Source organism: Rhinoderma darwinii, chromosome 2, assembly GCF_050947455.1.
Source record: "Rhinoderma darwinii isolate aRhiDar2 chromosome 2, aRhiDar2.hap1, whole genome shotgun sequence".
Classification (NCBI taxonomy): Eukaryota; Metazoa; Chordata; class Amphibia; order Anura; family Rhinodermatidae; genus Rhinoderma; species Rhinoderma darwinii.
The window spans coordinates 226476243-226492087 of NC_134688.1; positions in this window are offsets into that span (position 1 = coordinate 226476243).

Genomic DNA, 15845 nt, shown 5'->3' on the forward strand with positions numbered 1-15845 from the left:
CGCTTGACCTCTAGACCAGACTTAACCAACACAGATATACTATTAGGAAAAAGAGGTTGGACTTGCTCGTGTCTAAACATTTCACTGACATGGGACACCAAGAAAACCAGTTGAGGTTTTGGATCCTTGACCATATTCCTCCTCTGAGAAGAGGGGGTAACAGGTCTAAAGCACTTAAGATCGGTGAACTCCAATGGATCAGTAGACTTAATTCTCTCAAACCAAATGGACTTAATGTGGATTTTGCTCTAGGTGGTTTGGTCTGAGGCCGCTTTCCCCTGTGGTGCCTTCTTGAACCGGTCTTCGATATTGCCTTCAGTTTTATGATTTTATGACTTTCCCCCCTTCTCTCCCCTTGTTGTATTGTGTTATTATGATGGCATGTTCTAACACTTTTTTCTTTATTTTCAGATGAACCACATCTGTACTTTTGTCACCTCTACAATATCTCATCGGTGTCTTTTTGCTATATTCTTTCTATGTTATCTACTTTAGAGTAATTTAATGTATTTTCTGTTTCATATACCTCTGTGATAAATTGGTCTCCTGATAGGAAACTATATTGGATGCCCATTTTTGTCACATTTAGTACTGTGTTTGCCATGCTCTGGTCTTCCTGTTTTTACACAGATGTGTGTTTTCCCCCACACTCAACCCAGGGTGCTATGTGGGGTTCCCCAAGCCAAAGAGTATGCTAACGCATATTTCTGTTGCTGGTACCCCGCATTTTGGGGTGTGTACTGTGGTTATCCGATGATGACCATTGTTTTCACTCCCCTCTCCCTTATCTAGTGTCTTTGAGGTCTCCTTGGCGTTCTGGCACATGGTTCAATATACCCATGTTACGCGACTATACGTGCACACAATATATGGATACATACATACATTTGTTTTCCCTATTTCCCTAATATTTGTAATTACTTCTTCTACTCTACAATATTAGGATGTCCGAGAGGTATATTATGATTTAATACTTAAAGTTAATGTGTTGCTAGCAAAACATGTATTTTTTTTTTTTAGTTAAACAATTAGTGTGTGGGTGATTAAACATTGTTCTAATTTTTTTTATTTTTTTCACGAGTCAGGAAATATTATAAATTAGATTCTAATTTATAATATTTCCCAGTGCTGGTCACTAGATGGAGCAATTCCCAAAATTGCAGCATTGCATGTGGTAAAGCAACCACATTGCTTTTTGCTGCAAAATTGGGAAAATCTCACTCGCTCTAGTGAGCTCTGAGAATCCCCCCCTCCTTTATCCTGGCTAGTGCCGGGAGAAACGAGGGGATTGAATGGTCTAACCTCCTACACTGTGTGTCGCCATTTTTTGAGCTAACACACAGTGTAGTAGGTTAACATACACCAGTAAACACACAGTAAAACATGAACATACATAGAAATCACTTACCTGCTCCAGTCGCCGCCGCTCCCTCCGGTCCGTCCGCTCCGTCTGCTGCCGCTGCTCCATGTGCACAAGTCCGGAAGCCGCGACCGGAAGTAGTAATCTTACTGTCCGGCCGCGACTTCCGGTCCACAGGAAAATGGCTCCGGACGGCGCACAGTTCAACTTGGACTGTGTGGGAGCGGCGCATGCGCCGTTCCCACACAGACGGCGTACACCATAGTGGATGGAACGGGCCCCGTTCGCATTCACTATGGGACTGGAGCTGCCGTATTCCATGTCTGTATGTGTTGTTAATCGACACATACAGAAATGGAGTAAAAAATGGCAGCCCCCATAGGGAAGAAAAAGTGTAAAAATAAAAAAAAGTGAAACACAAAGACACAAATAAATATAAAAGTTTTTAATAAAAGACTAAAATCAAACTGATGTTAAAAAAAAAATTTTCGTGACACTATTCCTTTAAGTTACATGCTTAAATATGCTCTCTGGCGTTTGTACGATATTCCCCTCACCTCCATTGCCACTCTGGCTTCATTTTCTCTACGGCGCATGCGCCGTTTATATCCTATTACTCACAACTAGACGAACTTCCGGACATGCGCAGTTGTGGTGCACGGACGCCGCTTTCGGCGCTAAACACTTGTGACATAATGAGAGGTGATGTAATCATTTTAATCCACGTAACACCTGCTTTTACACACCCTGTTTATATGTTTTATATACATATACCTGCCTGTATGTATTAATACAGCCGTTTTACATATTGTTTGTATTCTCTGTCACACATCAATACTGTATCTGATGCCATATATTGGTTATTCTGTATGATTTGTTCACTTCTTCACTGATTACTGTTGTAACATTGCTTGATTGTGTAACGGTGGGGGGGGTAGGGAAACGGACAAGTGAGCCCTAATCTACCCGCCACTCTGTCCCTGCCTACTTGCAACGACCCGCCCTAGGCGACGGCGTACAACTGGGCGGCGGTCCCTGCGCTCAGTAAGTGCATGACAAACACGACAAACAAACAAGGGAATACAAGCAAGGGAAATGGGCAGTTGCTCGCGGAAACACCGTGAGCAACAGAGTAGTGAACGAGCCGAGTCAAGCCAGGAGAGTGCGAGGTACAAAGCGAAAAGCAGAAGAGTAGTCGGTAAGCCGGGGTCTGTATGGAGCAGGATCAAAAGTAGCAGGAGCTGTAGCTGGGCCAGGAAACCTCAAGGAAAGAATTCACAAGCACAGATGGACAGGAAGAGCAGGCTTAAATAGACCGAGGGCGGGAGCTAGCTGAGTCTGGCCAGGTTGCGATAGGCTCTCCCACTCCTAAGCCTGCCAGCCTGAGTGGAGGAAGCTGGTGTCTGTCTCAGGGATGTACACTCAGGTGTTGACTGATTAATTCTGGGAGTTAACCCCGAAGCAGTGCCTGGCAGATCCTTTACAGTACCCCCCCTTTTATGAGGGGCCACCGGACCCTTTCTAAGTGGACCTGGCTTACTGGGGAAACGCAGGTGGAACCTCCTGACCAATACCCCAGCGTGAACATCCCGGGCGGGTACCCAAGTCCTCTCCTCGGGCCCGTATCCTCTCCAATGGACCAGGTACTGGAGGGAGCCTTGGACCATCTTGCTGTCCACGATCCTGGCCACCTCAAATTCCACCCCCTCAGGGGTGAGGACGGGAACAGGAGGTTTCCTCGAGGGGGCCAAGGACGGGGAGCAGCGTTTCAGGAGGGAGGCATGAAACACGTTGTGTATACAAAAAGACGGGGGTAACTCCAGCCGGAAAGAGACAGGACTGAGGACCTCAATGACCTTATACGGCCCAATAAACCGGGGAGCAAACTTTTTGGACGGAACCTTGAGACGCAAGTTCCTGGATGACAACCACACCAGATCCCCGACCACAAACAGGGGGTTAGCAGAACGTCTTCTATCGGCCTGAGCCTTCTGTATGCTCTGGGACGCCTCTAGGTTCTTCTGAACCTGGGCCCAGACTGTGCACAGATCCCGATGAACGACCTCCACCTCGGGATTGTTGGAACAACCAGGTGAAACGGAGGAGAACCGTGGATTAAACCCAAAATTACAGAAAAAGGGAGAGACCCCTGACGAGTTACTGACCCGGTTATTAAGGGAAAATTCGGCGAGGGGAATGAAAGAAACCCAATCAAATTGACAGTCAGAGACAAAACATCTTAAGTATTGTTCTAGAGACTGATTAGTCCTCTCCGTTTGGCCATTGGTTTCGGGATGGAAAGCAGAGGAGAAGGACAGATCAATCCCCAACTTATTACAGAAGGCTCTCCAAAACAATGAAACAAATTGTACCCCTCTGTCAGAAACAATATTGACGGGGACCCCATGGAGACGCAGGATGTGTTTGATAAACAAGGTAGCCAACGTCTTGGCGTTGGGTAGTTTCTTGAGGGGCACAAAGTGGCACATTTTACTGAAGCGGTCTACCACCACCCACACCACCGACTTGCCTTGGGATGGAGGCAAATCGGTGATAAAATCCATGGAGATATGTGTCCAAGGTCTCTGGGGAATGGGCAACGAACGCAGTAGGCCCGCTGGTCGGGACCTGGGAGTCTTGGACCTGGCACAAACCTCACAGGCGGCGACGTAGGCCTTAACGTCTTTAGGCAAACCAGGCCACCAATAATTTCTGGTAATGAGGTGTTTGGTACCCAGGATGCCTGGATGGCCAGATAGTGCGGAGTCGTGATTTTCCCTAAGTACCCTTAGCCGGAATTGCAGGGGAACAAACAGCTTGTTCTCAGGAAGGTTCCCAGGAGCTGAACCTTGATCAGCAGCAATTTCAGAGACTAAATCGGACTCGATAGAGGAAATGACTATACCTGGAGGCAAAATACAAACAGGATCTTCCTCCGAAGGAGGGCTGGCCATGAAGCTACGCGACAGTGCATCCGCCTTAATATTTTTAGACCCGGCCCTATAGGTAACCAAAAAATTGAATCTGGTAAAAAACAACGCCCATCGAGCTTGTCTCGGGTTTAGCCTCCGGGCAGATTCTAGGAAAACCAGATTCTTGTGGTCGGTAAGGACCGTTACCTGGTGCCTAGCCCCCTCCAGGAAGTGGCGCCACTCTTCAAATGCCCATTTAATGGCTAAAAGTTCGCGGTTGCCAATATCATAGTTACACTCCGTGGGCGAAAACTTCCTAGAAAAGTAAGCACAGGGGCGGAGATGGGTGAGGGAGCTGGTACCCTGGGACAAGACGGCCCCCACTCCCACCTCGGACGCGTCAACCTCCACAATAAATGGCTCCCTTTGGTTGGGCTGAACCAGCACGGGGGCCGAGATAAAGCACTTCTTGAGGGTCTCAAAAGCCTGGACGGCCTCAGGGGGCCAATGGAGGACATCAGCACCCTTGCGAGTGAGGTCCGTAAGAGGCTTAGCGACGACCGAGAAGTTAGCAATAAATCTCCTGTAATAGTTAGCGAACCCCAAAAAACACTGTAGCGCTTTCAGGGAGGCAGGTTGGACCCATTCAGCCACAGCCTGAACCTTGGCAGGGTCCATGCGGAAATCATGAGGAGTGAGGATTTGACCTAAAAATGGTATCTCCTGTATCCCAAATACACATTTTTCGATTTTGGCAAACAGTTTGTTTTCTCGAAGGACCTGGAGCACTTTCCTGACATGCTCTATGTGGGAGGACCAGTCCCTGGAAAACACCAATATGTCATCAAGGTACACTACAAGAAATATCCCCAGGTAATTTCTCAAAATCTCATTTATGAAGTTCTGGAAGACCGCAGGGGCATTGCACAACCCAAAGGGCATGACGAGGTATTCGAAATGGCCTTCGGGCGTGTTAAACGCAGTCTTCCACTCATCCCCCTCTTTGATGCGAATAAGGTTATACGCCCCCCGTAGGTCCAATTTAGAGAACCATTGGGCCCCCTGAACCTGATTAAAGAGATCAGGAATCAAAGGAAGGGGATACTGGTTCCTTACCGTGACCTTATTCAGGCCACGGTAGTCAATGCATGGCCTAAGACCCCCATCCTTCTTCCCTACGAAGAAGAAGCCAGCACCTACCGGAGAAGAAGAGGGACGAATGTAACCCTTGGCCAGGGATTCCTGGATATACTCCCTCATGGCTTCACGTTCGGGACAAGAAAGGTTAAATATCCTACCCTTAGGAAGCTTAGCTCCTGGTACCAATTCGATAGCGCAATCGTATTCTCTATGAGGCGGTAATACTTCGGAGGCCTCTTTAGAGAAAACATCAGCGAAGTCCTGAACAAACTCGGGTAGCGTATTCACCTCCTTAGGGGGAGAAATAGAATTAACAGAAAAACATGACGTACAACATTCATTACCCCATTTGGTTAGCTCCCCAGTATTCCAGTCAAACGTAGGATTATGCAACTGCAACCAGGGAAGACCTAGAACCAAATCGTACGATAATCCCTGCATCAATAGTACAGAGCATTGCTCCAAATGCATGGAGCCAACAAGGAGTTCAAAAACAGGGGTATGCTGTGTAAAATAACCATTAGCAAGAGGAGTGGAGTCGATACCCACTACCGGAACAGGTTTAGGCAAATCAATCAGAGGCATAGCGAGAGACATAGCAAATTCCACAGACATGATATTAGTAGAGGACCCTGAATCCACGAAGGCACTGCCGGTAGCAGACCTACCACCAAAAGAGACCTGAAAGGGAAGCAATATCTTAGTACGTTTCATATTTACGGGAAATACCTGTGCGCCCAAGTGACCTCCCCGATGATCACTTAGACGCGGGAGCTCTCTGACAGCATTCTTACGCTTGGGACAGTTGTTTACTTGATGCTTGACATCCCCACAGTAGAAGCAGAGACCATTCTTCCTGCGGAATTCTCTACGTTGTTGAGGGGACACGGAGGCCCCGAGTTGCATAGGTATTTCTGAGTCTTTAGGGGAGAAACGAAGCAACGGGACTTCGGGAGGCATCATGGGGGAGTCGGAGGAAAAAACACATAAACGTTCACGTTGTCGTTCCCTGAGACGTCGGTCAAGTCGTACCACTAAAGCCATAACCTGGTCTAAGGAGTCAGAAGAGGGATAACTAACTAGCAGGTCTTTCAGGGCATTCGACAGACCCAACCTAAACTGGCACCTTAAGGCAGGGTCATTCCACCGAGAAGCTACGCACCACTTCCTAAAGTCAGAGCAATACTCCTCAACAGGTCTCTTACCCTGACGTAAGGTCACCAGCTGACTCTCGGCAAAGGCAGTTCTGTCAGTCTCGTCATAAATAAGTCCGAGGGCAGAAAAGAAACAATCAACGGAGGAAAGTTCAGGGGCGCCAGGAGCCAAGGAGAAGGCCCACTCTTGGGGCCCTTCCTGGAGCCGGGACATAATTATACCCACCCGCTGGCTCTCAGAACCTGAGGAGTGAGGCTTTAAGCGAAAGTAAAGCCTACAACTCTCCCGAAAGGAGAGAAAAGCCCTCCGGTCACCTGAGAACCGGTCGGGCAACTTGAGGTGGGGTTCAAGGGGTGCGGTGAGGGGAACTACCAAGGTAGCATCAGGCTGGTTGACCCTCTGAGCCAGGGCCTGGACCTGTAGGGAGAGACCCTGCATTTGCTGAGCCAGGGTTTCACGGGGTTCCATAATGGTGTCAGGGACCAGGGTAGACTAGGTATACGGCTTGTGAATTTGTAACGGTGGGGGGGGGTAGGGAAACGGACAAGTGAGCCCTAATCTACCCGCCACTCTGTCCCTGCCTACTTGCAACGACCCGCCCTAGGCGACGGCGTACAACTGGGCGGCGGTCCCTGCGCTCAGTAAGTGCATGACAAACACGACAAACAAACAAGGGAATACAAGCAAGGGAAATGGGCAGTTGCTCGCGGAAACACCGTGAGCAACAGAGTAGTGAACGAGCCGAGTCAAGCCAGGAGAGTGCGAGGTACAAAGCGAAAAGCAGAAGAGTAGTCGGTAAGCCGGGGTCTGTATGGAGCAGGATCAAAAGTAGCAGGAGCTGTAGCTGGGCCAGGAAACCTCAAGGAAAGAATTCACAAGCACAGATGGACAGGAAGAGCAGGCTTAAATAGACCGAGGGCGGGAGCTAGCTGAGTCTGGCCAGGTTGCGATAGGCTCTCCCACTCCTAAGCCTGCCAGCCTGAGTGGAGGAAGCTGGTGTCTGTCTCAGGGATGTACACTCAGGTGTTGACTGATTAATTCTGGGAGTTAACCCCGAAGCAGTGCCTGGCAGATCCTTTACAGATTGGTTTCCTGTTATATTGTGTGAACCTACACTCTGTACTGATGGGACATAATTAGAGAGAGAATACGTAACAATTAAACAGGACCTATCACCTCTCCTGACATGTCTGTTATAGCAAATACCTGTATTACCCATGAAGTATCAATTGTGCAGCACATTTCTTAGAGCTCTGCATTGTGCCGTTCCTTTGTTATGCCTACTGGAAATATATGAATAAATTGACAACTGGGTGTCACCATTCCCTTGTGAAAGGGGTGTGTCCGCACACACTGACAGTGTCCAACCATCGCTGACAGCATCAGACTGTGCAGGGAGTTTAACAAAGTGAGGGGTAACATTCAGTTGCTACATAGGCATGGACTACACATAGACTTTTTGTTGCACTACTGATTGCTCGAGTGACAGCTGCCAGCCATAAGATTGCATGCCACTCAATGTATGGTTTTGTATTTTAGCTCTATAATTAAAATTAATTAAGTGCATCACAAAAAGTCTCCATGTAGGACAGTCCTTATTTATACATTTATTGGAGTAATAACAGAGGAACGTCACAACACAGAGTTTTAAGTAAAGATTTTTCAGAATTGTTATCTGTCACAGGGAATACTAGTATTTATTAAAACAGGCACGTAAGGAGAGGTGACAGATCCTCTTAACATCCATTGCCTCACAGGTGACGTTTTCTCTTCTCTGTAGACGTTCTCTTTTTCTTCTCCATCCTGTCCAGACCATTATGACAACTTTCTCTTTCTCTGAGTTTTTTGCTTCCCAGACATCTTTGGCTACATGCTACTGCAGCCATCTCCAGCCTCTGTAGCAACACAAATAAATGTAGACCCCAGACCAGGCCCCCTAAATGAATCATGTATGGCAGACACATGGGGGAGACCCCAAAGCCATCAAATTCCAGGGTATTAAGCAAGTTGAGCCAAGCCCAAGAGGGGGAGAAAGGGACTGAGTCAAGATGGATATATAAGATGAGATCAGTCACCCCAGAAGGTATCAATGATAATGTAAGCTTTGTATGTTTCCTATAGGGCAACGTAATGGTAATGTGAAAGGTCACTAGTGAAGGTTAAAGATGACTAGTGATGTCCTCACTGGCTGTGAGTATCATTACAATAATTATCCAGAGTGTATAATGTATTCATGAGCTGAAATATCATGATCAGCTTCTCATGAGTGATAGATGTAATGTATCCCCATTACTGATATAAAATTGATGATAGGTAATAGCAACACAGGAACAAGACAATATCATATCCTAACCTACCATGTGACCTATGGGACTTATTGTATCTACATCGCAGTGTACTGAGTCAAGATGGTAGATTGAGATCATCATATACCACCTGCCGCAATACGTCACTTGTCTGTCAATGAATATCACTAATCACCTAACACGTGTACATACGTGATAAAAGTGCGTTTTTCGGTATCGCTTCATATTTATTACAGAGTAAACTAATTGTTAGAAAATACTGCCTGTAAACGGCTGTTCAGAACTGGCACAGTGACTGATATAACTATAGGCCAATAGGGATGATGCATAAACATCCCACTGTTGATGCTAATAGAATCGGCCCAATGAATTGCTGGAAATCACGAAGGGGGACGAAGCAAGTGAACCTACCAGGTGATTGGCTATCGGACGGCCGTACCTCTGGAAGGGGAGGGTACAACTGACACACAAAAAGACACGAAAATGAAGCGTTCGCTGCCACTGCCAAACCCCAATGAGTCAGATCACATATACTCCTGACGTCCCCATGATGAACCCAGAATAGGGTGAAACGCGTAGGAGGTGGAGCTGCTCACTGCACTCCGAATTTATCTAGGCAGATTAGGGTATCCGGCTTTGAGCTAGTTTATCTGCTCTGACTACAGACCTGATAATAGATAGGACAGAGCGTGAATCGGAGTGTACAACTGCACTACATGACTGAGCATGCTAGGATCTTATACTGACCACAAAGCATAGGGATCTACACTGCTGCCTTTTTGACATTTATATGTTATGTATGTCAGTACATGTTTCGTAATGAACATGTGATGTTCCATGTTTTAAATCAAGCTTAATAAAAGCTAACTTTTATCAATTAATCCTTCTTCTATTATACTATAGTTTTTTTAGTGTTTAAAAATCCCTACAGCTCCATGCTAGCAGTTTGATGGTCAAAAAGCTAATGACAGGTTGCCTTTAATCAGACCCCAGACCAGACCACCAAAATTAATCAGACCCCAAGATCAGATCCTCTAAGTTATCCAGACCCCTAAATTTGTCAGACCCCAGATCAGACCCCCTAAATTATTCATAGTTAAATAGACCCAGAAAAAAGAAATATTCAGACCTTATATCAGACGGAGGCATCTTTCATCCTTCCCTTTGGGTCGTCTGTTCCGCTCCTCACCATGTCTCAGGGTATGTGTACATTTTGGTTTGCTGCATGACATTATTTCTGTCTTTCTATGCATTACTACAGGTTTACCCTGCTTCACCATCCCTGCCCTGGTTTTGTGCTGAGATTCTCTACAGCCCACTCATACCTATTTGATGTATAGATATTCCTCATTAGATGCATAGTCATTTTCTCCTCATTTCTCTATACATCTGGGCATTGCCATTCCATATGCACGATCATTTCCCTGTGGGTCATTTGAGCGGTTTTTGACTTCCCTAGGTTGGCTGACTCTGTACGTTTATGGTCTTTTTCATCTGACCGCACTGTCTTTATCTCCTTATGTGGTCCATTCGTGTTTTATATTCTGTGATATTTGTTGTATCATTTCTAAATAAAGATTGTTCATTTTTCTATATTATATAGTTGACTATCATTCTTAGGGCTATGTCCCTTTGTTGTTCGCTTTTGGTTGTCTACTTATATCAGACGCCTCCTTAAAAACACTGCTCCTCACTACCCGTGCATCTCCTGCTCCACTTCTGTCATCTGTCGCACATTACATCCTACACCGTCCAGCATCAGGACGTGGAGTGCGCAACAGCACACTAGATCCTAATGCTGGAGAGCAGTAGGGCTTGTTGCGCAGCAGCCAACATTAGCTCCTGATGCTAAACGGCATCAAGACATAATGTGCAGCAGGTGGCAGAAAAGGAGCAGTAGGAATCCAGGGAGTGAGGAGCGGTGACTTATTGCAGCCGTGCTCACCGCTCCCCAACCCAATCTTGGTGGTAATCATTTATTGCAGCCCTAAAAACTTCTCTGGAACCAGCCCCTGTTTAGGAGTATGATTGTAGACTGGAGTCTGTACCTAACACATCAATGTACACATATGTATACGTTCAGAATTGAATGCTAGGGACGTTGTGTGAACAGCGTTTCGTATGAGTTAGCACTGTTGCTTTACAGCACTGGTGCTATAGGTTTACATTATTCTCAACAAATGCAACCAAAAGCACTTAACCTAAATAAAAAGAAACACAGATAAATCCAAGTCCTCCTTTGTCAAATTGATAAAAAATTATTTTTAGCCATTTCTTAGTATCCTAAATGTGACAACTTTTAATGGCTTCCATTACAGTTATGTTGCAATGCTGGAAATCAGTGGCATACCTACATAATAAAAAAGCTTGGTTGTAAAATTGAACAATTGTAATAAGTTTAACACCTTCCCTCTTTAACCACTTTTGACCTTCCTGACAGAGCCTCATTTTTCAAATCTGACATGTTTCACTTTATGTGGTAATAACTATGGAATGCTTTCATCTATCCAAGCTATTCAGAGATTGTTTTCTCGTGACACATTGCACTTTAAGTTACTGGCAAAATTTGCTCAATATGTTCAGTATTTAATTGTGAAAAACACCAAAATTTAGCGAAAAATTACAAAAATTTGCATTTTTCTCAATTTAAATGTATCTGCTTGTAAGACAGGCAGTTATAATACACAAAATTCTTGCTAATTAACATCCCCCATGTGTCTACTTTAGATTGGCATCGTTTTTTGAACATCCTTTTATTTTTCTATGACATCACAAGGCTTAGAACTTTAGCAGCAATTTCTCACATTTTCAAGAAAATTTCAAAAGGCTATTTTTACAGGGGCCAGTTCAGTTGTGAAGTTGCTTTGAGGGCCTTATATATTAGAAACCCCCAAAAAGTCACCCCATTTTAAAAACTTCACCCCTCAAAGTATTTAAAACAGCATTTAGAAAATGTCTTAACCCTTTACAAATTCACAGGAATTAAAGCAAAGTAGAGGTGAAATGTACAAATTTCATATTTTTTTGCAGAAATACATTTTTAATACAATTTTTTTTATAACACAGAAGGTTTTACCAGAGAAATGCAACTCAATTTGTTGCCCAGTTTCTTCAGTTTTAGGAAATATCCCACATGTGGCTCTAGTGCGGTAATGGACTGAAGCACCGGCCTCAGAAGCAAAGGAGCACCTAGTGGATTTTGGGGCCTTATTATTGTTAGAATATATTTTAGGCACCATGTCAGGTTTGAAGGGCTCTTGCGGTGCCAAAACAGTGAAAATCCCCCAAAAGTGACCCCATCTGGGAAACTACACACCTCAAGGAAATTATCTAGGGGTGTAGTGAGCATTTTGACCGCACAGGTTTTTTACAGAAATTATTGGAAGTAGGCCGTGAAAATTAAAATCTTTTACATTTTTTCTCATTTCCACAAGGACTAAAGGAGAAAAAGCACTGCACAATTTGTAAAGCAATTTCTCCCGAGTAAAACAATACCCCACATGTGGTAATAAACGGCTGTTTGGACACACGGCGGGGCTGAGAAGGGAAAGAGCGCTATTTGGCTTTTGGAGCTCAAATTTAGCAGGAATGGTTTGCGGAGGCCATGTCAGATTTACAAAGCCCCTGAGGGGACAAAACAGTGGAAACCCCCCACAAGTGACCCCATTTTTGAAACTACACCCATTGAAGAAATTATCTAGGGGTATAGTGAGTGTTTTGACCCCACAGGTTTTTTGCATAAATTATTGGAAGTAGGCCCTGAAAATGACAATCTAAATTTTTTCAAAGAAAATGTAAGTTTAGCTAATTTTTTATCATTTCCACAAGGACTGAAGGAGAAAAAGCACGCAAAATTTGTAAAGCAATTTCTCCCGAGTAAAACAATACCCCACATGTGGTAATAAACAGTTGTTTGGAGACACGGCGTGGCTGAGAAGGGAAAGAGCGCTATTTGGCTTTTGGAGTTCACATTTAGCAGGAATGGTTTGCAGAGGCCATGTCACATTTGCAAAGCCCCTGAGGGGACAAAACAGTGGAAACCCCCCACAAGTGACCCATTTTGGAAACTACACCCATTGAGGAAATTATCTAGGGGTATAGTGAGTGTTTTCATCCCACAGGTTTTTTGCATAAATTATTGGAAGTAGGCCCTGAAAATGACAATCTAAATTTTTTCAAAGAAAATGTAGGTTTAGCTAATTTTTTATCATTTCCACAAGGACTGAAAGAGAAAAAGCACCGTAAAATTTGTAAAGCAATTTCTGCCAAGTAAAACAATACCCCACATGTGGTAATAACCGGCTGTTTGAACACACGGCGAGGCTTAGAAGGGAAAGAGCGCTATTTGGCTTTTGGAGATCACATTTAGCAGGAATGATTTGCGGAGGCCATGTCACATTTGCAAAGCCCCTGAGGGGACAAAACAATGAAAATGCACAAAAAGTGACTCCATTTAGGAAACTACACCTCTTGAGGAATTCATCTAGGGGTGTAGTGAGCATTTTGACCCCACAGATGTTTCATAGAACTTATTAGAATTGGGCAGTGAAAATAAAAACAATCCTTTTTCTTCAATAAGACGTAGCTTTAGCGCAAATTTTTTCATTTTCTCAACAAATAAAGGAAAAAAGAAACCAACATTTGTAAAGAAATTTCTCCCGAGTACGGCAATACCCCATTTGTGGTCATAAACTGCTGTTTGGGCAAACGGCAGGGCTCAGAAGGGAAGGACCGCCATTTGGAGTGCAGATATTGCTGGATTGGTTTCTGGGTGCCTGTGGGCCCAAAACAGTGGAAACCCCCCAGAAGTGACTCCAATTTGGAAACTACACCCCTCAATGCATTTACCAAGGGGTGTAGTAAGCATTTTAACCCTGCAGGTGTTTTGTAGAAATTAGTGTGCACTCGATGTTGCAGAGTGAAAATGGGATTTTTTTCCATAGATATGCCAATATGTGGTGCCTGGCTTGTGCCACCATAACAAGACAGCTCTCTAATTATTATGCAGTGTTTCCCGGTTTTAGAAACACCCTACATGTGACCATAATCTTTTGCCTGGACATATGACAGGGCTCAGGAGTGAAGAGTACCATGCGGAGTGGAGGCCTAATTTGGCGATTTACAAAGTATTGGTTCACAACTGCAGAGGCTCAGATGTTAAATTTAAAAAAAGAAACCCCTGAGAAGTGACCCCATTATGGAAACTGCACCCCTCAAGGCATTTATTAAGGGGTGTAGTGAGCATTTTCACCCCACAGGTCTTTTCCATAAATGAATGCACTGCGGATGGTGCAAATTAAAAATGTATATTTTTCCCTAGATATGCCATTCAGTGGCAAATATGTCATGCCAAGCTTATGACGCTGGAGACACACACCCCAAAAATTGTTAAAAGGGTTCTCCCGGGTATGACAATGCCATATATGTTGAAGGAAGCTGCTGTTTGGGCCGCTGTAGGGTTCAGAGCCGAGGGAGCACCATTTGGCTTTTGGAGAGCGGATTTTGCATGGTACTATATTTGTTTGAGTATTACTGGTGTTTCCATTTATAATGTGGGGGTACATGTAAGCGGGGCGGAGTATATAAGGGGCATAGTCAGGTGGTATAATAATGGGGTAAAAAAAGTAATAAAATAATCCATTAGTGTGTACTCGATGTTGCAGAGTGAAAATGGGATTTTTTTTTTTCCATAGATATGATAATATGTGGTGCCCAGCTTGTGCCACCATAACAGACAGCTCTCTAATTATTATGCTGTTTTTCACTGTTTTAGAAACACCCTACATGTGGCCCTAATCTTTTGCCTGGGCGATCAACAGGGCTCAGGAGTGAAAGAGTACCATGCGAAGTTGAGGCCTAATTTGGCAACTTACACCATAAGGTTCACAATTGCAGAGGCTCTGATGTGCAATAATAAAAGACGCCCCTGAGAAGTGACCCCCAATTTTGAAACTACACACCTCAAGGCATTTATTAAGGGGTGCAGTCAGCTCTTTTACCCCACACGTTTTTTCCATAAATGATTGCGCTGCATATGGTGCAATTTTTCTCCAGATATGCAAATTGAGTGGCAAATATGTCATGCCCAGCTTTTGCCACTAGAAACACACACCCCAAAAATTGTTAAAATGGTTCTCCCGGATATGGCGATGCCATATATGTGGAAGTAAACTGCTGTTTGGGCACGCTGTAGGGCTCAGAAGGGAGGGAGCGCCATTTAGCTTTTGGAGCGTGGATTTTGCTTAGTAGTTTTGTTTTAGTATTACTGGTATTTCAGTTTATAATGTGGGGGTACATGTAAGCTGGGCAGAGTACATCAGGGGCATAGTCAGGTGGTATAATAAAGGTGTAAAATAATCCATAGATGTGTGTTACGCTGTAAAGCAATCCTTTCTGCACAGGCCAATGTCGCACTGATAAATGGTGTCATTTCTTATCCCCCTTTTGGTCCACACTCTGCACCTTTGTAGTTTGGGGAATTTTGCTGGGAAAGTGTTGTCCTGGTATAATACGGGCACCGTCGCTTCCAGCGGATATGTTTGGGCTCTCCCCTTCCTGGTTCCCTAATTTTAGGTCCTTGATAAATCGCCTCTTGAAACAGAAGAAATGTTCCCCTCGGGCACAACTGCATATTTTATTATTTCCTGACTTATTGGAGCCATAACTAATTTAATTTTTCATATACGTACCGGTTTGAGGGCTGGTTTGTTGCGGGACGAGCTGTAGTTATTATTGGTACCATTTTGGGGTACATGCAACTTTTTGATCACCTTTTATTCTATTTTTTGGGATGCCAGGTAAATTCTGGCACAGCTTTTTTCGTTTTTTTTATACAGCGTTCACCATGCGTTATAAATTACATGTTAACTTTATTCTGCGGGTCAGTACGATTCCGGCAATACCTAATTTATACAACTTGTTTATGTTTTACAACTTTTTGCACAATAAAATTACTTTTGTAAAAAGAATGTA